The 26,103-nt window shown below is 41.9% G+C and overlaps 1 pseudogene; it reads left to right on the top strand.

Annotated features, from left to right (window-relative positions):
• Positions 1–3,675: 3,675 nt before the first annotated feature.
• Positions 3,676–15,393, top strand: LOC147373963 (small ribosomal subunit protein eS26 pseudogene; annotated as a pseudogene).
• Positions 15,394–26,103: the final 10,710 nt, after the last annotated feature.

Raw genomic sequence — 26,103 nt, 5'->3', positions numbered from 1 at the left:
CGCCTAGAGCCCGCCGCAGAGCGCGGCGCGGGTGCGGCCTCCTCCGGGTCAGATCCTGGCCATCTCCCCCGCCGGAAACGGGAACGGCTGCAGCGGCGGCGGCGGAGGGACACCGAGCACCAGGGCCGTCCGGGAGAAGCGCCACGATAATCCGGATCGGGACTTGGGTCCCTGGGTTCCAGGTCACAGTGGGGTACGTAGCGGCCTCCGGGCCCGAGGGCAGCAGGAATCCGGGCGGAGGAGCTCCCGATCGCTCTCGTCGTCCTAGCTTCAGCCGCAAAAACACCAGATGCGCCGGGCGCTGACCTGCGGGGGAGTCCGGAGTCCTCCAAGTGCCCCCCAGGGGTGGGGGAGCGGCCTCGGCTGCGCTCTCGGCTCCGGCAGCGCAACGCGGAAGTACCACCTTCGTCGCCGCTTCACTTCATCGCGCCCTGACGTTGGGTGCGAGTTCAGGGGAGGGGAGTGGGCGAGACAACAACACGCCTCCGCCGCCTCCTCCTCCTTCTCAGCGTCGACGTCGTCCTCCTGTAGTGGCGGCGACACACGGCGGGCGCCTCGGAAGTGGCCTGGGCCTGACAACAACTCCCGGCCTAAGGCCTCGCGCACTCTGCTGCCCGCAGGGACGGGCGGCGGGGCGGGGCGGGGCGAGGCGGGGGCGACCCGGCTGCGGCTCACGGTTGGGGCAGCGAGTGTGCGGGGTTGGGCGGGGGGCTGTTTCCGGGGAGATGGGGGCGGGGGGGGGCGTTTCTGAGTCTGTGCCGGTGGGTAGGGGCCCTGACTTTCTTCTTCCTCCGCCGCCGCGAGCAGAGGTGGCGGTGCTGCCCTTTTCCTCCGCTCCCCCCCTCCACGAGGAGGCTCCTGGAGTGCGCGGCCGGCCCGGCTCGCTCCTCCCCTTCCCTCTCCGCTCTTCGTCAGGAGGAGGGAGGACGACGGGACTTGCTGGTTGGGCCCTAACCTCCGCAACCCCTCCTTCTAGCCTCGCTCTTTCGGCCTTTCCCCTCGGCCCTGACGCAAGGCCGGGAGCGCGCACGTACGTCGCGCTCGAGAAAGCCGAAGGTGAGTGGTGTCAGGGGCAAAGGAGGCGGGAACAAAGTTACCGCGCACGGACGTGCTCGCTTCCGCCAAGAGGCTGGCTCCGGGCCGGAAGTGGCGTAACGTAGAGAGACAGCTTCACTTCCGGTGAGGGTGGGAGTGTGTGTGGAGAAGGGTTAAAGAAAGAAGATTCCTGTGCCGCCTACTGCTGTCGCTGGAGAAGCGCAGTAATGGCACGTCGGTCGTGCCTGTTGCTTGCATCCAGCGCGTACTGCCGGCTCCGGATCACCGCAGGCGCCGTACCGCCTGCTTGTTGAAAGGTCATGGCGAGAGCGAGAATCTGAAGATTCAGGAATACGCCTTTAATGGCTTTTTGGGCAGGGTAGTCACCCCGTAGTCTACCCTCAGACAAGCTCGGGAGTTGGAACGCTGCGACAAGGGAAGAGAGGGCGCCCTGCAAAAGAGGGTGGAGGTGGCATTAGCTTAAACTATGTCATGTACGCCCAAGTTCCAGGCCCCGTCTTAACCTAAAAACAGTTGTAAATCAGAGTGTGGAATTTTAATAGTGCTGAAGATAAAAAAACAAATACGAGGAATAACGAAATGTCAAGAGGGTCTCAGAATTATTACCAACGGCCTTGAAGTCAAAACACTCAACTGCTCAAATGAGAGTTGTCATCTTGTCTCTACACCCTGTTTCATCTTAACTATCTAAATCTGTGGGTCTGCAAAACATAACTATTTAGTGATCTCAGGTCTCATTGCATTACCAGCCTTGTTCTTCAGTTACGGCCTGGGCACTTAAGATAATGAGATTAAAACTTAAATGACTTACTGTTTGGGGTTTTTTTTTAATTGGAGTATACAGTTGATTCACACTGTTGTGATAGTTTCTGGTGTATAGCAAAGTGAATCCTGTATACATATATCCATTTTTAAGAATTCTTTTTCCTCACAGGTGTTTACAGAGTATTGAGTAGAGTTCCCTGTGCTGTATCTTACTGGCTTTTATTATGGTTGCAAAGAAAAGCTGAGTACTGCGTTGTGGCCACATGTAGTCACCCCTTCTCAAGTTTATTTGTTCAGTCCTTCAGTTTGTTCTTGGTTCTTGAACACTTGATATCCGGCTTTCATTCATGCTTTAGTGTAAATAATTTTAATTGATTTGACATCTCCTAACACTGTATCTGCGGAGAAGGCAATGGCACCCCACTCCAGTACTCTTGCCTGGAAAATCCCGTGGACGGAGGAACCTGGTGGGCTGCAGTCCATGGGATCGCTAAGAGTCAGACACGACTGAGCGACTTCACTTTCACTTTTCACTTTGATGCATTGGAGAAGGAAATGGCAACCCACTCCAGTGTTCTTGCCTGGAGAATCCCAGGGACGGTGGAGCCTGGTGGGCTGCCGTCTATGGGGTCGCACAGAGTCGGACACGACTGAATCGACTTAGCAGCAGCAGCAGCAGCAGAAGCAGCAACACTGTATCTGAGTCTAGACTGATCTAAGATAAAATCAGACTTAACCTAAAAGAAAGTACAAAAGGTGTTTGCTGAAGGGTAGGTAATCTTGAAATCGGTTCATTTCCCAAGAGACCACACAGTAGGACCTACCATGCAGCCAGAAGGATGTGGTAAGTACATTGGGCAACTGAATAGTAAGGAGCAAGGCGCCTAAAAACATTTCTCTGTGGCAGTATTGCTGAATGAATTTCCTGAAGCCTAAACTAGTTAGCAAGCAGCTTTTTCCAAAAACTAGGACCAGCCTGCACTATCATCCTACTTTGAAAACCCTGGAATAATAGAAATAGGAGAGCAAAACAGGTTTATCTAGCAGTTCCTCATATGCAACAAATTTCATGTAAGAATATCATCTTCTATTCTATACTTGCAAAGAAAACTTGTTCCATAGAAAATGACTAGCTTCCAATCTAGGTTGCAAACAGAAAACATGTACTAAAATATTTTTAGTAGTATTCTGCCACCCTGTATGTTTCTGCGAAGATTCCATCTTGGGCAGGGGTGGGGGTGAGGGGAAATGGGGAGAAGACTAAGAAGTGAAGCACTTTGGGCTCCCCAAAGAGAGTTACTCTCATGCTTTGAAATGCTAATGATTAACAGGGTTCAAACTCCCAAAAAATGAGAAAGACCTTTAAATTACAAGTCATATGTTTCTACAGTCTTTTCTAATGACCTTCATTGTGAAGAGACTTGCAATTGCCACCTGAGACTATATTTTAGCCTTTTACTGTTTGTGTGTTATGTCAGTTATGTTATGGTTTTTAAAAGAGAAAAGGAGGTGGTAAGTTTTTTTGTGTGTTTTCTTTGTTTACCTAATAGCTCATATCATACCATATCAACTGTTCTTAAAGTGTGGCCTGAAGCTAAAACTTTTTCAGTGAATCATGCAATCAAAACTATGTTCATAATAAGACATGGTTTGTCTTTATTATTCTCGTTTTTTCACAAATCCACCATGGAGTTTTCCAGAGGCAACGTGACATGTGATGATACCATCATTCTGATGGCTAATGGAATGTGTGTCATATATTTTCTAGAATGTCCTTAAGTATTAGGTTTCTGAAAGGTGTGAACATTTGAAATATCTGCCCAACTCAGTGAAACAATATTTTCCAAATGAATAATGGATGATGTTACAAAATCACGAGTTAAAGATTCATTCAAAGTGCAGAACAGACTGATGAGCTTTAATGTAAAGGTATAAAAAGTTAATTGATATGATTTCAGATCTCAATTTATAATAAACCTTTAAGGAACTACTGTGGAGTTTTGGTGTAGTATCAAAGAATAACCATAATTATCTAGAAAAACTATTAAAATACGCCCTCACTTTTCCAACAGTGTATCTTATTCATACTCTTCTACCATCAGATCAGATCAGTCGCTCAGTTGTGTCCGACTCTTTGCAACCCCATGAAGTGCAGCACGCCAGGCCTCCCTGTCCATCACCAACTCCCGGAGTTCACTCAGACTCACGTCCATCGAGTCAGTGATGCCATCCAGCCATCCCATCCTCTGTCGTCCCCTTCTCCTCCTACCCCCCAGCATCAGAGTCTTTTCCAATGAGTCAACTCCTCGCATGAGGTGGCCAAAGTACTGGAGTTTCAGCTTTAGCATCATTCCTTCCAAAGAAATCCCAGGGCTGATCTCCTTCAGAATGGGCTCGTTGCATCTCCTTGCAGTCCAAGGGACTCTCAAGAGTCTTCTCCAACACCACAGTTCAAAAGCATCAATTCTTCGGCGCTCAGCCTTCTTCACAGTCCAACTCTCACATCCATACATGACCACAGGAAAAACCATAGCTTTGACTGGATGAACCTTTGTTGGCAAAGTAATGTCTCTGCTTTTGAATGTGCTATCTAGGTTGGTCATAACTTTCCTTCCAAGGAGTAAGCGTCTTTTAATTTCATGGCTGCAGTCACCATCTGTAGTAATTTTGGAGCCCAGAAAAATAAAGTCTGACACTGTTTCCACTGTTTCCCCATCTATTTCCCATGAAGTGATGGGACCGGATGCCATGATCTTCGTTTTCTGAATGTTGAGCTTGAAGCCAACTTTTTCACTCTCCACTTTCACTTTCATCAAGAGGCTTTTTAGTTCCTCTTCACTTTCTGCCATAAGGGTGGTGTCATCTGCATATCTGAGGTTATTGATATTTCTCCCAGCAATCTTGATTCCAGCTTGTGTTTCTTCCAGCCCAGCGTTTCTCATGATGTACTCTGCATAGAAGTTAAATAAACAGGGTGACAATATACAGCCTTGACAAACTCCTTTTCCAATTTGGAACCAGTCTGTTGTTCCATGTCCAGTTCTAAGTGTTGCTTCCTGACCTGCATACAAATTTCTCAAGAGGCAGATCAGGTGGTCTGATATTCCTATCTCTTTCAGAATTTTCCACAGTTTATTGTGATCCACACAGTCAAAGGCTTTGGCATAGTCAATAAAGCAGAAATAGATGTTTTTCTGGAACTCTCTTGCTTTTTCCATGATCCAGCAGATGTTGGCAATTTGATCTCTGGTTCCTCTGCCTTTTCTAAAACCAGCTTGAACATCAGGAAGTTCACGGTTCACGTATTGCTGAAGCCTGGCTTGGAGAATTTTGAGCATTACTAGCGTGTGAGATGAGTGCAATTGTGGGGTAGTTTGAGCATTCTTTGGCATTGCCTTTCTTTGGGATTGGAATGAAAACTGACCTCTTCCAGTCCTGTGGCCACTGCTGACTTTTCCAAATTTGCTGGCATATTGAGTGCAGCACTTTCACAGCATCATCTTTTAGGATTTGAAATAGCTCAACTGGAATTCCATCACCTCCACTAGCTTTGTTCTTAGTGATGCTTTCTAAGGCCCGCTTGACTTCACATTCCAGGATGTCTGGCTCTAGGTCAGTGATCACACCATCGTGATTATCTGGGTCGTGAAGATCTTTTTTGTACAATTCTTCTGTGTATTCTTGCCATCTCTTCTTAATATCTTCTGCTTCTGTTAGGTCCATACCATTTCTGTCCTTTATCGAGCTCATCTTTGCATGAAATGTTCCTTTCGTATCTCTGATTTTCTTGAAAAGATCCCTAGTCTTTCCCATTCTGTTGTTTTCCTCTATTTCTTTGCATTGATCGCTGAAGAAGGCTTTCTTATCTCTTCTTGCTAATCTTTGGAACTCTGCATTCAGATGTTTATATCTTTCCTTTTCTCCTTTGCTTTTCGCTTCTCTTCTTTTCACAGCTATTTGTAAGGCCTCCCCAGACAGCCATTTTGCTTTTTTGCATTTCTTTTCTATGGGAATGGTCTACCATAACATAATGCAACAAATTCAACTCTATTAAACCAGTCAAAAAAGAGATCTGTAGAAAGGTAAAACATGAACCCTCTACCAGTTTTTCTTTTATAAAGATAGTTTCTTTCATTTAAATATGTTAGTTGTTTTAATATATGATGAAATTATCTTAAATGAAAAAAATAATTTTTGGCCACGTGGAGTGGCTTGAGGGATTCTAGTTCTTTGATCAAGGATCCAGTCCAGGCCCTTGACAGTGAAAGTGTGGAGTCCTAAGCACTGTACTGCCAGGGAATTCCCTAAATGAATATTTTTAAATTGCCTCCATTTTTATTTCTAATATCAATAGATATAACTCATATGAATCAAAGCTTTTTTGTGGTGCTCAAAAAATTTTTTAAGTGTAAAGGGATCTTCAGATCAAAACCTTTGAGAAATGTTACACAAAATCATTAAAATTCCAGTTCTTCCATTCATGCTTCTGTGGTACAAACAGTTCACAGACAGGTCATGCACTGTAATTCCAGAATCTTCCTTATAACTAAGAATTTCTGCAGTGTCTTTCAACATTGCTCCTCCTTTAGAGAGGTTGGATGTTTAATTTTCAATTGGGTTTTTCTAAGTCTTGAAAACTTAACCTCTCTTTATTTCAGCCCACTATCCTTTATCATAAAAGAAGAATATCAAGCTTAGTATTGTTAGAGAAAAGCAAAGCCAAAACAATAAAACTTTTCAATTCAATAGTAAAATCAAATATTGGCTAGTATCTCCTGAATACTTACTGTGTGTCAGGCTTTGTGCTAAGTGCTTTATGTTTATTTTCTCATTTAATTCTCTCAACTGCGTCTAAAGGGCTTCCCAAGTGGCAAAGTGGTAAAGAATCCACCTGCCAATGCAAGAGACTTGGGTTCAGTCCCTTGGCAGGGAAGATCCCATGCAGTAGGAAATGGCAGTCAGCTCCAGTATTCTTGCCTGGAAAATTGCGTGGACAGAGAAGATTGGCAGGCTACAGTCCATGGGGTCTCAAAGAATCCGACACAACTAAGCAACTGAGCATGCACGCTCACACCTGCATTTAAAAATAGGATGACCATAGTCCTCAGCCCGCCTGGTGTGGTCCTTGTTTGTGCCACTTGTACAAGCATAATTATTAATACTATCGCCCTTCCATTATGGGGCTGCCCTGGTGGCTCAGATGGTAAAGCGTCTGCCTGCAATGTGGGAGAACAGGGTTCAGTCCCTGGGTCAGGAAGATCCTCTGGAGAAGGAAATGGCAACCCACTCCAGTACTCTTGTCTGGAAAATTCCATGGATGGAGGAGCCTGGTAGGCTACAGTCAACTTCACTCACTCCAGAATATAAATTTTTCAAGTTTGAACATAAATTATCTGATCACCTTTCCCATAAAAAGTACTATCAACAGTTTACAAATTAGGAAAACAAGGCATAGAGAGATTGAGTGTCTTGCCCAAAGTATACTGCTAGTTAATGTGGATCTGGGATCCTAAAGAATAATGAGCTGTTCCACAATGGTATCAGTGCTCCTGAGATTTTTGTTGATCCCAACTATAGTAATATATTCGAGAATAAAAGAAAATAACACATAAAATCTTATGATAAAATTTTAAGTTCAGTTTCAGTAGTAAAACACTAATGTGATACATGTGTTCTTCCCACCCTCATCTTTTACACAGTTCACAGGCCCACACTTTGCAGAAAAGCAGTGCTGCTTTTGTGTGTGTGTGTGTGCGCGTGTGTGTTGGAGGTGGTAGGGGAGCAGTTCTTGCTGATTCAATAAAGCTGAAGGATACCTATTTATAAAACAGGAATGGTGGGTGAAACTAAGAGGCCTTCCTGATAGGGATTCTCCCTGATCATAAGGAAAGAACACTAGTTTTGATGGCTGTATAAGTGTGCCTGGCTTAAAACTACATCTCCCAGCACTTCTTGCAGATGAAGGACGTGACCATACTATACAGTCTTGGCCGATGAAATCTAAGTGGAAGTTGTTGGATGAGATTTCTGAGAATACTTTCTTAAAATGGAAAGCCGATTTAGCTGATCTTGCCTTTTATTTTGCTTTACAACTGGATCTCAAATGCAATTCTAGAGCTTGAGCAACCATCTTGTAACTACAAAGGAACAAGCACATGTTAAGGATGGCTGGGCTAAGGAAAGAGAGAAAGACCTGCCTCTCTGAGGACATTGTCATTTCAGTTCAGTTGCTCAATTGTGTCCAACTCATTGCAACCCTATGGACTACAATACAACAGGCTTCCCTGTCCATCACCAGCTCTCAGAGCTTACTCTAACTCACGTCCATTGAGTCGGTGATGCCATCCAACCATCTCATCCTCTGTCGTCCCCTTCTCCTCCTGCCCTCAATTTTTGCCAGCATCAGGGTTTTTTTCAATGAGTTAGTTCTTTGCATGAGGTGGCCACAATATTGCAGCTTCAGCATCAGTCCTTCCAATGAATATTGAGAATTGATTTCCTTATGATTGACTGGTTTGATCTCCTTGCAGTCCAGGGACTCTCAAGAGTCTCCAACACCACAATTCAAAAGCATCACTTCTTTGGTGCTCATTTTTCCTTATGGTCCAATTCTTACATCCATACATGACTACTGGAAAAACATAGCTTTGACTAAATGGACCTTTGTTGGCAAAGTAATATCTCTGCTTTTTAATATGCTGTCTAGGTTTGTCATAGCTTTTCTTCCAAGGAGCAAGTGTCTTTTAATTTTATGGCTGCAGTCACCATCTGCAGTGATTTTGGAGCCCAAGAAAATAAAGTCTCACCGTTTCCACTGTTTCCCCATCTATTTGCCGTGAAGTGATGGGACTGGATGCCGTGATCTTAGTTTTCGGAATGTTGAGTTTTAAGCCAACTTTTTCACTCTCCTCTTTCACTTTCGTCAAGAGGCTCTTGTTCCTCTTTGCTTTCTGCCATAAGGGTGGTGTCATCTGCATATCTGAGGTTATTGATATTTGTCCTGGCAATCTTGATTCCAGGTTGTGCTTCATCCAGCCTGGCATTTCACATGATGTACTCTGCATATAAGTTAAATAAGCAGGGTGACAATATTCAGCCTTGACGTATTCCTTTTCCTATTTGGAACCAGTCTGTTGTTCCATGTCCAGTTCTAACTGTTGCTTCTTGACCTGCATACAGATTTCTCAGGAGGCAGGTCAGGTGGTCTGGTATTCCCATCTCGAAAAATTTGGCGTAGTTTGTTGTGATCCACACAGTCAAAGGCTTTGGCATAGTCAATAAAGCAGAAGTAGATGGTTTTTATGGAACTCTCTTGCTTTTTCAATGATCCAACAGATGTTGGCAATTTGATCTCTGGTTCCTCTGCCTTTTCTAAATCCAGCTTGAACATCTGGAAATTCACAGTTCACATACTGTTGAAACCTGGCTTAGAGAATTTTGAGCATTATTTTGCTAGCGTCTGAGATGAGTGCAATTGTGCAGTAGTTTGAGCATTCTTTGTCTTTGCCTTTCTTTGGGATTGGAATGAAAACTGACCTTTTCCAGTCCTGTGGCCACTGCTGAGTTTTCCAAATTTGCTGACATAGTGAGTGCGGCACTTTCACAGCATCATCTTTTAGGATTTGAAATAGCTCCACTGGAATTCCATCACCTACACTAACTTTCTTCATAGTGATGCTTCCTAAGACCCACTTGAGTTCACATTCCAGGATGTCTGGCTCTAAGTGAATGATCACACCATGGTGCTTATCTGGATCAGGAAGATCTTTTTTGTATAATTCTGTGTATTTTTGCCACCTCTTAGTATCTTCTGCTTCTCTTAGGTCCATACCATTTCTGTCTTTAACTGAGCCTGTCTTTGCATGAAATGTTCCTTGGTATCTCTAATTTTCTTGAAGAGATCTCTGGTCTTTCCCATTCTATTGTTTTCCTTATTTCTTTGCATTGGTCACTGAGGAAGACTTTCTTATCTCTCCTTGCTAGTCTTTGGAACTCTGCGTTCAAATGGGTATATCTTTTTTTCCTTTGCCTTTAGTGTCTCTTCTTTTCTCAGGTATTTTTAAGGCCTCCGCAGACAACCATTTTGCCCTTTTGCATTTCTTTTTCTTGGGGATGGTCTTGATCACTGCCTACAGTACAATGTCATGAACCTCCATCCATAGTTCTTCAGGCACTCTATCAGATCTAATCCCTTGAATCTGTTTGTCACTTCCACTGTATAATCGTAAGAGATTTGATTTAGGTCATACTGAATGGTCTAGTGGTTTTCCCTACTTTATTCAATTTAAGTCTGAATTTGGCAATAAGGAGTTCATGATCTGAGTCACCATCAGCTCCTGGTCTTGTTTTTGCTGACTGTGTATAGTTTCTCCATCTTTGGATGCAAAGAATATAATCAATCTGATTTTGGTATTGACCATCTGGTGATGTCCATGTGTAGAGTCTTCTCCTGTGTTGTTGAAAGAGAGTGTTTACTATGACCAGTGCATTCTCTTGGCAAAATTCTATTAGCCTTTCACCTGCTTCATTTTGTACTGCAAGGCCAAAGTTGCCTGTTCTCCAGGTATCTCTTGACTTCCTACTTTTGGATCTGCCAAGTAAACCCTGGACCAATAAAGACATAAAACTGGTATTATGATTATGCCACTATTTTTTCCAGTTTCATTACAGATAAACTAAATTCCTAAATATTACAAGGGCTTCTCTGGTGGCTCAGATCATAAGGAATCTGGCTGCAGTGCAGGAGACCCCAGTTTGATCCCTGGGTCACAACGATGCCCTTGAGAAGGTAATGGCAAGCCACTCCAGTATTCTTGCCTGGAGAATTCCATGGACAGAGGAGCCTGGTAGGCTACAGTCCATGGGGTCACACAGAGTCAGACACAACTGAGCACACACACATAAATATTACAATGTACCCCATGCTCCCATTCCACTTCAATGATGAGTATCATTAATGACAGCATTCTTTCCTGCTAATCCTAAACATAGCCTCAGAATCCATCTCAACATAAGTGTCTAAAACCCACATCACCAGCAGCTCAGGCTTGAGAAACATATGGGCCAAGTGTGCTTCTGCAACCAAGTGTGGTTCACCAGAAAGCCAAATAATCATGCACTGCTTATTCCAAATGAGAGGATTTTGAGGCTACCGTGTCTCCTTTCTTTGAGAGGCCAGCATCCTTTTCTCTGGTCCCAGTGCCAGATTTTTGGCACCCCAGACTATGGGGACCCTCACTTGACTATGCTGAACCCTTCAGTCTCTTTCTGTGAGGGTAAAGCTTTTCCTTCATGTCTATCACCATTCTGGGCTTTCCCATACCTTCAAATTGAGGTGCCTTCCCAGGAATGGAAGTCAAAGGAAAAGAAAGAGTTAGGGGGACACTTTGGAGTCTCTACCAGGGTTTTGGGGATTAAGTTCTCATTCACTCTGAAAGGAACTGGCAACACAGAGGGTGTGGGGACAGGGAGTTTGGGGGAACTGGAGGGAAGGTGAAGGTCAGTGATGCTCCTGATTATAATCCCCACATCATTCATCACTTTGTTTTTAAATAAAGCATGGGACATAGACATACACAAAGCAATATATACCAGAATAAATGAAAATATTAGTCCTTAACCACAGGACTTCCCTTGTGGTCCAGTGGTTAAGACCTCCTGCTTCTACTGCAGGGGGCACAGGTTTCATCCATGGTCGGGAACTAAGATCCTGCTGCATGCTGTGTGGCAAAGCCAAAAAAATTCTACAAAAGAAAGAAAAGAAAATACAACACGAAATTTGCAATAAAACTTAAGGTCAATTTCACTAGTGAAACTGATGCAATGTGTCACTCCTGAGCTCATCTTTCTGACAGTTTCGGAAGCCTATAACCTCTGAATCAGAAATGATACCAGTAATGAAATTATTTTTCATGCTTGTTCTGAGGCAATTTTTCCTATTTGTAGCATTGCTTGGTCAAAAAATTCAGGATTCACAACCTGACACAAAACTACACATGTTAGTTATGGTGTATTAGTTATGCCTTAGTTATAGAGACAGATGAATACGTTGAATTATGTCGAGATTTAGAGTATATATAATTTACTGAAATCAATATTTTGTTAATGTTTAATTTCACAAGAATACTTATGTACTCTTCAGTTCAGTTCAGTTCAGTTGCTAAGTCATGTCCAACTCTTTGTGACCCCATGAATTGCAGCACTCCAGGCCTCCCTGTCCATCACCAACTCCCGGAGTTCACTCAAACTCCCGTCCATCGAGTCGGTGATCCCATCCAACCATCTCATCCTCTGTCGTCCCCTTCTCCTCCTGCCCCCAATCCCTCCAAGCATCAGAGTCTTTTCCAGTGAGTCAACTCTTTGCATGAGGTGGCCAAAGTATTGGAGTTTCAACTTCAGCATCAGTCCTTCCAAAGAACACCCAGGACTGATCTTCTTTAGAATGGACTGGTTGCATCTCCTTGCAGTCCAAGGGACTCTCAAGAGTCTTCTCCAACACCACAGTTCAAAAGCATCAATTCTTCAGCGCTCAGCTTTCTTTATAGTCCAACTCTCACATCCATACATGACCACAGGAAAAACCATAGCCTTGACTAGATGGACCTTTTTGGCAAAGTAATGTCTCTGCTTTTGAATATGCTATCTAGGTTGGTCATAACTTTCCTTCCAAGGAGTAAGCGTCTTTTAATTTCATGGCTGCAGTCACCGTCTGCAGTGATTTTGGAGCCTGTCTGACACTGTTTCCACGGTTTCCCCATCTATTTCCCATAAAGTGATGGGACCAGATGCCATGATCTTCGTTTTCTGAATGCTGAACTTGAAGCCAACTTTTTCACTCTCCACTTTCACTTTCATCAAGAAGCTTTTTAGTTCCTCTTCACTTTCTGCCATAAGGGTGGTGTCATCTGCATATCTGAGGTTATTGATATTTCTCCCGGCAATCTTGATTCCAGCTTGTGCTTCCAGCCCGGCGTTTCTCATGATGTACTCTGCATAGAAGTTAAATAAGCAGGGTGACAATATACAGCCTTGACATACTCCTTTTCCTATTTGGAACCTGTCTGTTGTTCCATGTCCAGCTCTAACTGTTGCTTCCTGACCTGCATATAGGTTTCTCAAGAGGCAGGTGAGGTGGTCTGGTATTCCCATCTCTTTCAGAATTTTCCACAGTTTATTGTGATCCACACAGTCAAAAGCTTTGGCATAGTCAATAAAGCAGAAATAGAGGTTTTTCTGGAACTCTCTTGCTTTTTCGATGATCCAGTGGATGTTGGCAATTTGGTCTCTGGTTCCTCTGCCTTTTCTAAAACCAGCTTGAACATCTGAAAGTTCACAGTTCACGTATTGCTGAAGTCTGGCTTAGAGAATTTTGAGCATTACTTTACTAGCGTGTGAGATGAGTGCAATTGTGCAGTAGTTTGAGCATTCTTTGGCATTGCCTTTCTTTAGGAGATAGATATTCAGGAATAATTGGAAGTATGACTACAGAACAATACTTTAAATTTCTAATTACATCTACTAAGACTTGACAGAGAAAGCATAAACAAGTAAACCATTTATGTAGTGTTCAAAGTTCTCATTAGTAAGGTCATTATAGCCTTAAAATACGCTATTGGTGATACAGATCAAAGGAAATAACTTCTACTAGAACTTTTTAACTGACCACATGAATCTTATTTTGTGTTCATACTACTGCAATAAAATTATTAGAATCTAGTAAAATTATTAGGATCAATTGATTCATCCTTTTATTTATGATCAGATGATTTTCAACAAGGGTGCCAAGACAATTTGATGGGGAAGAATAGTCCATTCAACAAATGGTTATGATGAAGGAGATTATTGTTGATTGATGAAAACAACCGTTCAGCCCCCTCCCCATTTCCCTTTTCCCCATTATCAGAATATAAATAATAGCAAAGAAAAAAAATGGTGCTTGAACAACTTGATAGCCACATGCAAAAGAATGAAGCTGACCCCAACCTCATGCAATGTACAGAAATTAGCTCAGAATGGATCAGGGGCCTAATATAAGAGCTAAAATAAAAAACTCTGAGAAGTAAACATAGTGTTAGTCATAGTGTTAGTCACTCAGTCATGCCAGACTCTTTGCGACCTCATGGACTGCAGCCCACCAGGCTCCTCTGTCCATGAGATTTTCCAGGCAAGGATACTGGAGTGGGTTTCCATTTCCTTCTCCAGGGGATCTTCCCAACCCGGGGATCGAACCCAGGTCACCTGCACTGCAGGCAGATTCTTTACCGAGTGAGCTACAAGGGACGCCCCTATATTTCTTTGAGCCCCTTTTTTTGGAGGGGGGCAAGACTACTGGAGTGGGTTGCCATTCCCTTCTCCAGGAGATCTTTCCAACCCAGGAATTGAACCCGGGTCTCCCGCACTGTAGGCAGACGCTTTACCGTCTGAGCCACCAGGGAAGTAAACATAGGAATAAATATTTGCAACCTTGGGTTACACAAAACCTCAGATGAGACATCAAAAGCACAATTGACAAAAGGAAAAATAGATGAATTGGACTCATCAAAATTAAAAAGCTTGTGTTGTTTCGAATGGCACCATCAAGAAAATAAAAAAGACAGCACATATATCTTCACAAATTATTTATACAGTAAGGGATTTGTATGTAGGATATATAAAGAACTTCTGCAACTCAATAATGGAAAGATAAATAGCCCAATTTTAAAATGGTTAAAGGATCTGAATAGATATTTCTCAAAAGAAGACATACAAATGGCCACAAAAGAAAGTTGAAATAATGCTCAATAACATTTAGCCATTAAGGAGATTTGGGCTTTTCCAGGTGGCTCAGTGGTAAAGAATCTGCCTGCTAGGAAGGCGATGAGGGTTCTATCCCTGGGTCAGGAAGATCCCCCGGAGAAGAACATGGCAACCCAATCCAGTATTCTTGCCTGGGAAATCCCATGAACAGAGAAGACTGGCGGGCTACAGTTTGTGGGGTCACAAAGAGTTGGACACAACTTAGCATCTAAACAACAACAACAAAAATTAAGGAAATTTATATTAAAAAACACAATGAGATACCGCTTTAAAACACCAGGATGGGCACTCTTTCCTCCCTGCTTCCAAGAAAAGAAGGAACAATGGTCGTGCCAGAAAGGGCCGAGGCTACAAGCAGCCTTTCACTGCACTAACTGTGCCCGATGTGTGCCTGAAGATAGGCCAGTAAGAAGTTAGCCATTCAGAACATCTTAGAGGCCACTACTGTCAGGGACACTTCTGAAGCGAGTGTTTTCAATGCCTATGTGCTTTCCAAGTTGTATGTGAAACTACATTACTGTGTGAGTTGTGCCATTCACAGTAAGGTAGTTAGGAATCCTTCTGGGGAAGCCAGAAAGGACTGCACACCTCCACCTCAATTTAGACCTGCGGGTGCTGCCCCATGCCCTCCACCAAAACCCTTGTAAAGAGGCAAGTCCTTAAAGACTGAAGAAATACTGTTCTCTGAAAAGACAATAAAATGGAAAATATACTATGAAGAAAACAAAACAGGGTGGCTATAATCAATAGACAAGTTTTGGAAAACAGCACCAGACTGCAATATACTGAGACTTCTGCTTAAAACTCTTCAGTTGCTTGCAACTGCATCCCAACTGCGTCTAGGAAAAAGTGCTAACACCATCAGAGGTTCACATTACTCTGAATGATTCGAGTCCCACTTATAGTTCCAGACTTATCCGCTCAGACTCTGCACTTTAGTCATCTGGAGCTTCTTTTCAGTTCTTTGAAAGTCCTGTTCATCTCTCAATGCTGGGCCTTCACACGGGCTGGTCGCACTATATGAAGCACTTACCCCCGCCCCCCCAATTCCTACCTCTCAACTAGGTCTAATTTTTACATTTTCAAACCTAAATTTACATAGTCAAATATCATTTGAACTTTCCTCTGACACCCCCCACCACTACCATCACTAAAGTTGGAATAAATTTTCCTTTTTTATATTCCCAATGAATAATGTCCTTCTTCATCAAGCATGTACTACAGTCTTCTCTTTCTTGGCCTGTATCCTTCAATAGACTGTAGGTTGGAGCACAATAGAAACAATGTCTCATCATCATATCAAGCCTCCCACAATATTTGGTACCTGCAAATTTCTTAATGGATAGTGGGAAAATTAATGAATAGATTTTTTTTTTTAAAGATCTTTTGATGTGGACCATTTTAAACTCTTTATTGAATTTGTTACAACATTGCTTCTCTTTTATGTTTGTTTGTTGGTTTTTGGTTTTTTTTTTTTTTGGCCCCTGAGGCATGTAGGATCTTAGCTCCCTGGATCAGGGATCACACCCACACCTCCTGTCATTGGAAGATGAAGTCTTAACCCCTGGACCACCACAGAAATCCCTAAAGAATGGATTGATTTTGCTGATTCATCAATTAAAATACTTCTGTTGAAAGTAACAGCTACTATAACAATCTTAAAGGAATTTATTGGAAGGGTAAAAAGGGCTCATGAATTGACAAGAAGTTGTAATACCAGTCTTGAAAAATGGGTAAAGAGCTGGGTAACTCCAGCAGCCAAGAAGGTGGAAAATGTTAGCAATGAATAGCCCAGTAACTGAAAGGGACAGAGTCACCTTATTTAATACGACCCTGTTGCTGCCTCTTTAGGATTCCATCTCAAATTCTCTTGGAGATAATTTCCCCACTGCTGGGAATTGGCCCTTCATCTCTGTGTCACTTGATCAATATTTACATTTCTGGAAAAGCGATCATTGGCTAATGATCATGTGCCATGCCCTGGCTGCTGAAGATGAGGAATATCAGGTCAGGGCCTGTCACACGTCCAGAGAGGGAATGAGGGCATGCCTTTCACTAGGACAGTAGGGAATTCCCTCACACAGGAAGAAGGGTTGGATACAGTGAAGCCAAGAAAGTACAGCTGTCTGCTACAGCTGTCTAGAACTAAAGCAAAATATGTGTTTCCACACAGAATAGTTTGTTTTGGTGCCATGTGTGTATTTAGGGCCTCTAGAGTGGCTTAGAAAGTAATAAAAACACATGAATTGAGTGTGATGTTTTTAGAGAAACATAATCTTTATCCTGTAGTCAAGTGGAATATTCAGTAATTCAGATATGGTTATGTGAGAAGTTTTACTTAATGAAGTGCTCAGTTAAGGATAGAAAAAGAAATTACAAAATAAACATTTAAAACATCAACTGAAAAGCACTTAAAGTACTTTCAGTTGCACCAGGCAAAAGTTATACAGGGCTCCCATCTCAATTACAGCACAGAATTCTGCCTTTCTGTGAAAATAGCAATCGACCTAGAAATCCAAAAGGCTTTGAAAATCAATCAATAAATTTTTAAATGTCTGTAGGAGTCTTGGGGAAACCTTGTGGTAATTAATGTTTGTCAAGAATGCAACAGGAATTCTGGGTCATAGAGACAAGATGAAGGGTTTTTCTCAGATACAGAAGAAATAAACCATCGAAGAAAAAAAATGTCCAGTGTAAAACCTCAAAAAACAGGAGTGAAAAAGAAATATGCATCCACAGAAAATCCTGCACATCAATGTTTATACAGCTTTATTCATAATTCTCAAAATTTGGAAGCAACCAAGATGCTTTTCAGTAAGTAAGTGGATTAACAGTGATACATACTGACAATGGACTATTACTCAGCAATAAAAAGGAATTGAATTACCAAGTCACACACACACACAAACATGGAGGAAACTTAGGTATGTATTGCAAAGTGAAATAAGTCAATTTGAAAAGGCTCACAATACTTATTTCAACTGTATGACATTCTGGAAAAGGCAAAACCAGAAAGAGTAAAAAGATTAGGGGTTCAGAGCAAGGGAGGGATTCATAAGTGGAGCAAAAAGATATTTTTAAGGCAGTGAAATTTGTTTTATATGATATTGTAAAGGTAGATACCTATCATTATACATTGGTCAAAATCCATATAATATATATATATATATGTATATATAATATATATGTATAACAAGAAGAGTAAACCCTAATATAAACTTTAGTTGGATTTTAGTTCATAAAAATGTATCCATATTGGCTCATTAATTGTAACATGTACTGCACTAATATAAGATGTTAATAGAAGAAACTGGGCATGAGGTATATATGAGAACTTTAAGCTCAAGTTTCCTACAACTGCTTTTTATTTATTTTTTAAAAGTATATTAATTTTTTCAAGACTGATGCATGTACAATTATAATTTTGAAATACTATAAACTTCTTAGCTGGATTTATCATCAATTCAGTTCAGTTCAGTTGCTCAGTCGTGTCCGACTCTTTGCGACCCCACGATTCGCAGCATGCCAGGTCTCCCTGTCCATCACCAACTCCCGGAGTTCACTCAGACTCACGTCCATCAAGTCAGTGATGCCATCCAGCCATCTCATCCTCTGTCATCCCCTTCTCCTCCTGCCCCCAATCCCTCCCAGCATCAGTCTTTTCCAATAAGTCAACTCTTCACATGAGGTGGCCAAAGTACTAGAGTTTCAGCTTTAGCATCAGTCCTTCCAATGAACACCCAGGGCTGATCTCCTTTAGGATGGACTGGTTGGATCTCCTTGCAGTCCAAGGTACTCTCAAGAGTCTTCTCCAACACCACAGTTCAAAAACATCAATTCTTCGGCGCTCAGCCTTCTTCACAGTCCAACTCTCACATCCATACATGACCACAGGAAAAACCATAGCCTACGTCCAAGGAGCGGTGGCTTCGCGGGCACAGGAGGGCCTAGAGGAGCTATCCCACATTGAAGGTCAGGAAGGGCGGCGGTGAGAAGATACCCCTCGTCCAAGGTAAGGAGCAGCGGCTGCGCTTTGCTGGAGCAGCCGTGGAGAGATACCCCACGCCCAAGGTAAGAGAAACCCAAGTAAGACGATAGGTGTTACAAGAGGGCATTTATCATAGTATCTACCAAATTAATAAAGACTGGTATTTTCTTCACAAGTGGTAGGTGAAATACTCACTAAGGAATAAAATGAAGTAGATGGACATAAATACACAAGTAACTATTCACTGACTATACATTAGCCAGCCTCCAAGATGATCCCCAATGATCTTCATCTCCTTTTATTGTTGTTTTAAGCCCGTAAATTTCGTAGTATTCTTTATGCAGTAATAGACAATGGATACACTGACTTTCAATGAGGATTCAATCAATGGATGCACATCAAGAAGTAAAAGTCTTGAGGATAAATGAACAACTTTGGATTTACAGGACTTTGGAGAGGTTTTGACTTAGGTATAGGAAGTTTACAGAAGGGAGGAATCGTTCTGTAATGATTTCAAGGTCTATAGGGAATCAACCACTCCTGCCCACTCCCTGAAACACAAAACACATAAATGTTGGCAGCTAGCTGGGTGGGTGGTGGTGTGTAATATATATATATATATATAACACATATATAGTATATTATATATTATACTACATATAATATATAAGTATATTATATAATAGTATATTGTAAAAAATAGTATATCGTATATTTATATTACATATAGTAACAAATGTATAACATATATTAAGCACCATACAAAATAAAACAAAAACAACTTTTTTGCAAAAACACAAGTTACCTCCTACCTCTTTGAAATCAGTCTCTACCTTCACCAGCCCAGGCAACTAGCTATAAATTAATTTTCATGTTGTAGAATTTCTGATGAATTGAATCATACTTAGGGTATGTGGTTTTCTCTTGCTTAGCATAATGTTTTTGAGATTCATCAAGTTGTAGCTCGTATCAGTAATTCATTTCCTTTTCTTGCTGAGCAGTACTCCATTGTATGGATATACAACATGCCACCTGTGGTTGGACATTCCAGTTGTTTGCAGTTTGGGACTACTGTGAATAAGACTTGGGCTTCCTTGATGGCTCAGAGGTTAAAGCGTCTGCCTGAAATGCAGGAGACCTGGGTTTGATCTCTGGATTGGGAAGATCCCTTGGAGAAGGAAATGGCAACCCACTCCAGTATTCTTGTCTGGAGAATCCCATGGACAGAGGGGCCTGGTGGGCTACAGTCCAGGGGGTCACAAAGAGTCGGACACAATTGAGCAACTTCACTCACTTGATGAATAAGACTGCTATAAGGCTCTTGAACAAGTCTTTCCTGGTGACTCAAACTGTAAATAGTCTGCCTGCAGTGTGGGAGATCTGGGTTCAACCCCTGGGTTGGGAAGATCCCCTGGAGAAGGAAACAGCAACCCACTCCAGTATTGTTGCCTGGAGAATTCCATGGACGGAGGAGCCTGGCAAGCTACAGTCCATGGTGTCTCAAAGAGTCGGACATGACTGAGCAACTAACACACACACATATAAGGTTCATGTGGCCACCACTAAAGTATCATACAAAATAGTGTTGCTGTCCTAAAAAGATCCCCTCTGCTTCACTCTATTCAACAATTTCTTGCTCCCCTTAAACTTCTGGCAACTGCTACAGTTTTACTTTTCCAGATTATAATTGAAATTATACAGTATTTAGTCTTTTCAGACAGGCATTTCTCACTTAGCAATGTGTATTTAAAATTGATCTGCGTCTTTTCATGGCTCAATAGCTCTTTTCTGTTTTTCACTGAAAAGTATCCCACTGCACAGATGTACCACAGTTTCGTTGTCCTTTCACCTATTGAAGGATATCTTGGTTGTTCCCAGTTTGGGTTGATTATGAACAAAGCTGATGATACAGTCATTTGTGTGCAGGTTTCTATGTAGACATAAAATTTCAGTTCAGTTGGGTAAATACTTGGGAGTGCAACTGCTGAATCATATGCTAAGATTATGTTTAGACTATTTTTAACTTTGTAAGAAACTGCCACAGTGTACCATCTTCCATTCCCATTGGTAATAAATGAGAGTTCCTATTCTCTGCATCCTCTCCAGCAACACATCCGACAATAGATATGTAGTGGTATCTCATTGTTTTATTTATGTATCTATTTATCTTTGGCTATGCTGGGTCTTCATTGCTGTGCGGGCTTTTCTCTTGTCGTGACAAGCAGGGGCTTACTCTCTAGTTGCGGTGCTCAGGCTTCACGTTGCAGTGGATACCTTGTTGTACAGCATGGGTTCCAGGTGCTCAGCAGCACAGGGGCTCAGGAGTTATGGCTCCAGGGCTCCAGAGTTCAGGCTCAATAGTTGTGGCGCACGGGCCTAGCTGTTCTGTGGCATGTGGGATCTTCCCGGATCAGGGATTTTCAAACCCATGTCTCCTGCACTGACAGATTCTTTACTGCTGAGCCACTAAGGAAGCCCTCATTGAGGTTTTAATTTGAAGTTCCCTAATGACAAATGCTATGGAGCATTTTTCATATGCTTATTTGATATGTGTGTATCTTCTTTGATGTCTTCTTTTTATATCTGTTCCTGTTATTTTAAATTTATGCTATCTCTTTTCACTTTTGTATCTGTTTAGCTAGTAGCTTGTCATTTTTTTTTCATCTTTTACAGAGTTAACTTTTAGCTTTTCATTTATGTTTCTCCACTTTCTATTTCACTGACTTCTACTTTTATCTTTACTAGGTCTTTCCTCCAGCTTACTTTGAGTTTAATTTACTCTTTACTAGCTTCTTAAAGACAAAGCAAGATTATTGATTTTAGATCTTATTTTTTTTCTTCACAGAATTTTAAAAATTGAAGAATAGTTGGTATACAATGTTGTGTTAGTTTCAGGTGTACAACAAAGCGGTTCAGTTATTCACTATCTTTTTTTAAAAAAATGTACAGATTATGCAGGTAATTAGGCTCTGATCATATATCTTTTGGGCTTCCCAGCTGGTGCAGGGGTAAAGAATCCACTTGAGAAGCAGGAGACCTGGGTTTGATCCCTGGGTTGGGAAGATCCCCTGGAGAAGGAAACAGCAACCCACTTTAGTATTCTTGCCTGGGAAATCCCATGGACCGAGGAGCCTGGCAGGTCTACAGTCCATGGAGTCGCAAAAGGTCAGACATGACTTAGCGACTAAACAACAATATGTATGTTTTGATTACTAGCTTCTGATTTAATTCCATTGTGGTCAAATAACATGCTCACTATGATTTCCATATAAATTTATCCAATCTTATCTTGTGGTTCAATATATGGCCTATTCTACTGATTAGTCAGCTTCTGTTGAGTTCAGTTCAGTTGCTCAGTTGTGTCCGACTCTCTGCAACCCCATGAATTGCAGCACGCCAGGCCTCCCTGTCCATCACCAACTCCCAGAGTTCACTCAAACTCACGTACATCGAGTCGGTGATGCCTTCCAGCCATCTCATCCTCTGTCACCCCCTTCTCCTCCTGCCCCCAATCCCTCCCGGCATCAGTCTTTTCCAATGAGTCAACTCTTCGCATGAGGTGGCCAAAGGACTGGAGTTTCAGCTTTAGCATCATTCCTTCCAAAGAAATCCCAGGGCTGATCTCCTTCAGAATGGACTGGTTGGATCTCCTTGCAGTCCAAGGGACTCTCAAGAGTCTTCTCCAACACCACAGTTCAAAAGCATCAATTCTTCAGCGCTCAGCTTTCTTCACAGTCCAACTTTCACATCAATACATGACTACTGGAAAAACCACAGCCTAAGCTTAAAAAATATGTATTCTTCTGTTGTTGAGGATAGTGTTCTTTAATAAGAAAAAAGTGTTCTATGAGTGACAACAGGTCAGTTAAATTTTCTTATAGTTCTACATTCTTACATATCTGCTACTTAATCTATCAGTTACTGAGCTGAGTGAAATCTACTGCAATTGTGGGTTTTTCATTTCTTTTTTAATTCTACCAACTTTTGCTTCATGTATTTTGAAATGCTGTTTTTAATTGCATACACACTGAGAAATTATATCTTCCTGATGAGTTTAACCCCCACTCTTTTTTGTCATACTGAGTTTTTCTCCTGGCTAGTGAGGTTGTATTTTCACCTTCTCTTGTCTAGTAATTTTGACTAGAAGTTGAGTTTTTGAATGTTATTATTTTTTTAATTTATTTATTTATGTGGCTATACTGGATCTTAGTTGCAGCATGGGGGATCTAGTTCCCTGGCCAGGTATCAAGCTGGGGCTCATTGCATTGGGAGCACAGAGTCTTAGCCGCAAGACCACCAGGGAAGTCCCTTGAATATTTGGAATTTTTGTCTCATTTAATGAGTATTAAATTTGCTTGTCAGGCAATTAAGTTACTTGGGAATCAGCTTGATCATGTCAAGACCTACTTGTAAGCTTTGTTAAGGTAGATTTAAAGTAACTTTTATTGTAATGCTTATTTAAACCCAAGTAATAAGGCATAACACTTTTGGTTCTCTATTGAATGCCCCAGGTTTTTTTTTTTTAATATGTTTTCTTCACTCTAGTTAGTAGGAGATCAATTGTCTCTTAGCGCTGTGTGAACTCTAAGATTTGTTTAGCTCACAGCTCCTAGTTTTTGTTCTTTACCCAGCCTCGTATAGTTTCATTTTACATACGTTTAGATGATTATTCTGCCAAATAATCAAGGAAATCCCTAGGCAGAGTTTCTGATCTCCTTCTTTACATATCTCCCTTCTCTTTTGTGTTTCACCCCAGATGGCAGCCACCTCAGTCTTCCAAGTCCTTATTTCTGGATTCCTGGCTCATCAACACAGTGAAATCTCCCAGTGATGTATCGATTTCTCCTCCTGATATTATTGTCCAGGAGTTGCCCCCAAAGAGAATGCTGCCACAATCAAAAGGTATACCTTATTGGTTTTCTTTCTGAAAGAAAGGCTGAAAATAAATGGCTTTCGATATTTATTTCAAATGTTTTGTCCAGTTTTCTAGTTATTTATAGCAGATGGCAAATCCCATACCAGTAACCCCATCATGAGTGGAAGCAGAAGTCTATTGCCTCATTTTAAATATGAATAGAGACATCCCTAATGGTCCAGTGGTTAAGACTCCACACTTCCAGTGCAGGGGTCACAGGTTCAACCCCTGATTGGGCAACTAAGATCCTATGTGCCATGTGGCCAAAAAAATAAAATAAATAAATGTGAATGAATCAGCAGACATCTGAGGGCAATAGAACATAAGGTATACTTCAAATTTTAGAATGTAATGTGAATGCTATAACATTGAATATACATGTATAAGGTGAAAGTGTTAGTCGTGTCCAACTCTTTTGCAACCCCATGGACTGTAGACCACCAGGGTCCTCTGTCCATGGGATTTTTCAGGCAAGACAACTGGAGTGGGTTGCCATTTCCTTCTCCAGGGGATCTTCTGGAACCCAGGTCTCCTGCATGGCAGGCAGATTCTTTACCATCTAAGCCACAGTGAAATTACTTTGTTGGGGTTGCTGTAATGAAGTACCACAAACTGATGACTTAAAACAACAGAAATTTTATTTTATTTATTAATTTTTTGGCCATACTGTGCAGCATGCGGGATCTTAGTTCCCTGACCAGGGATTGAACCCATGCCCCCTGCATTCAGAGCACGGAGTCTTAACCCCTGAACTCCCAGGGAAGTCCTCAGCAGGATTTTTTTGTCACACAGTTCTGAAGGCTAGAAATCCAAGATCTAGGTGCCAGCAGGGTTGGTTCATTCTCAGGGATGTGAGGGGGAATATTTTCCATGTCTGTCCCTTAGCTTCTGGAGGTTTACCAGCAATCTGTGGCATTCCCTGGTTTTGCTGCATCACCCCAATCTCTGCCTTTATCTTGATGTGGCATTCTCTTTGTGTGTACATCTGTCTCCAAATTTCCCCCCTTTTAAGAACATCATTCATGTTGGATTAGGGACCCACCCTACTTTGGTATGATCTCATCTTAACTAATTGTATCTGCAATCACCCTATTTCCATATAAGGCCACATTCTGAGGTACTAGGGATTTGGACTTCAGCATAAGAATTTTAGTCGGGTGGGGGGACACGATTCAACCCATAGCAATAATTAAGATGCTACTGCCAAAAATATGTAAGGTAGAAAGGGAACAGAAGGGACGGAATAAAACGTGGAAAAAAACTAATATCCTGGTATCACAGAACACAAAGGTAGCAGTGAGATATTGACAAAAGTTTATATGACATGAAATAGGAGTTTTGGTATATTATTTAAAAGTTATAAAGATAACCAATACCATGATTAGCAAACTAAACGAGAAGCAAAGCAAGCAACTTAAATGAGAAACAGGGTTAGGGTTTTGGTGCTTGTGTCTACCTGGAAGATGTGCAGAGTACTTTGGCTGGCTAGTCAGTGCTTGCCCCATCTGAAGAATAAAGCCAATCAATTAGATTTGGTCAATTCATGGGAAAGGGGCCATATTTGCCATGCATTGGGTTAGTGTCCCCCTAAACTTCATATCCACCTAGAATCTCAGGGAGAGATCTTATTTGGAAAAAGTGTCTTTGCAAATGTAATTCGTAAAGTTGTACTGGATTACGGTAAGCCCTAAATCAAATGGCTGATGTTCTTACAAGAAGGGGATGTTTGGACTAAGAGACATGACACATGGAGGGAAGAAGGCCACGTGAAGATACAGAAAGAAATGTGAGTGATACAGCTACCAACCAAGGGGTGTCAGCAATTGCTGGGCACCACCGGATGCTCAGAAGAGGCAAGAATGGATTCTTCCTTAGAGCTTTCAGAGGGAGCATGGCCCTGCTAATACCCTGCTTCCAGACTTCGAGCCTCTAGGATAGTGAGTGTCCATTTAAGTTTTGTGCTTCCTGGTTCATGGTGATTTCTTAAGGCAGCCCTAGGAAATTAAAATGTGCCCCCTCTGACTTTTTCAGGAGGCTAAACATTTGGAATTTTTAAATGTCATATCTTACAATTGTTTTCATATTGGTTATTTTTGTTTGTTTTTGAACTCATTGCTATTCAAACCAAATACATCTATGGTCAGATCTAGTCTCCACCCATCCACTTGCAAGCTCTGCAATAGAGAAACTAAATACAGTGTAAGAAGATGACTAACAGCAAGGAGAAGTGAGGTAAGTGAACTGAGATGAAGTATAAATGTGCTAAATACTCTCCTGTCAGAGCAGGAAGTAAAAAGAAAACATCTAAAATCGACTAATGAAATAATGTGAAAATGGTTCGAAGTAGTTGTCTCTGGAAAGCGGCACAGGGCTGGGGCAGGTGAGTGCTGCCCTGTGTTATAACTTCTTTTATGTTCTTTGGTTCTGAAAGGTAGGTAGGTGGGCATTACTCTTCATTTTGCCAGGAAGTTGCTCTCAAAGGTGAGGAACTACATTTTTCTGTCAAAAATAATTAGAAGAGGCCAAGAGCTGAGAAAAGTTTGAAGGAGTAGCAAAAGGTACTGCCACTGCCTGTCCCTGGAGA

The sequence above is a fragment of the Bos grunniens genome, chromosome 4 (assembly GCF_055505025.1).
Source record: "Bos grunniens cultivar Pamir isolate PY7600 chromosome 4, Bosgru_T2T1.0, whole genome shotgun sequence".
Lineage (NCBI taxonomy): Eukaryota > Metazoa > Chordata > Mammalia > Artiodactyla > Bovidae > Bos > Bos grunniens.
Note: the sequence above shows the minus strand (reverse complement) of the source record. Positions and strands in the feature narration are given on the sequence as shown.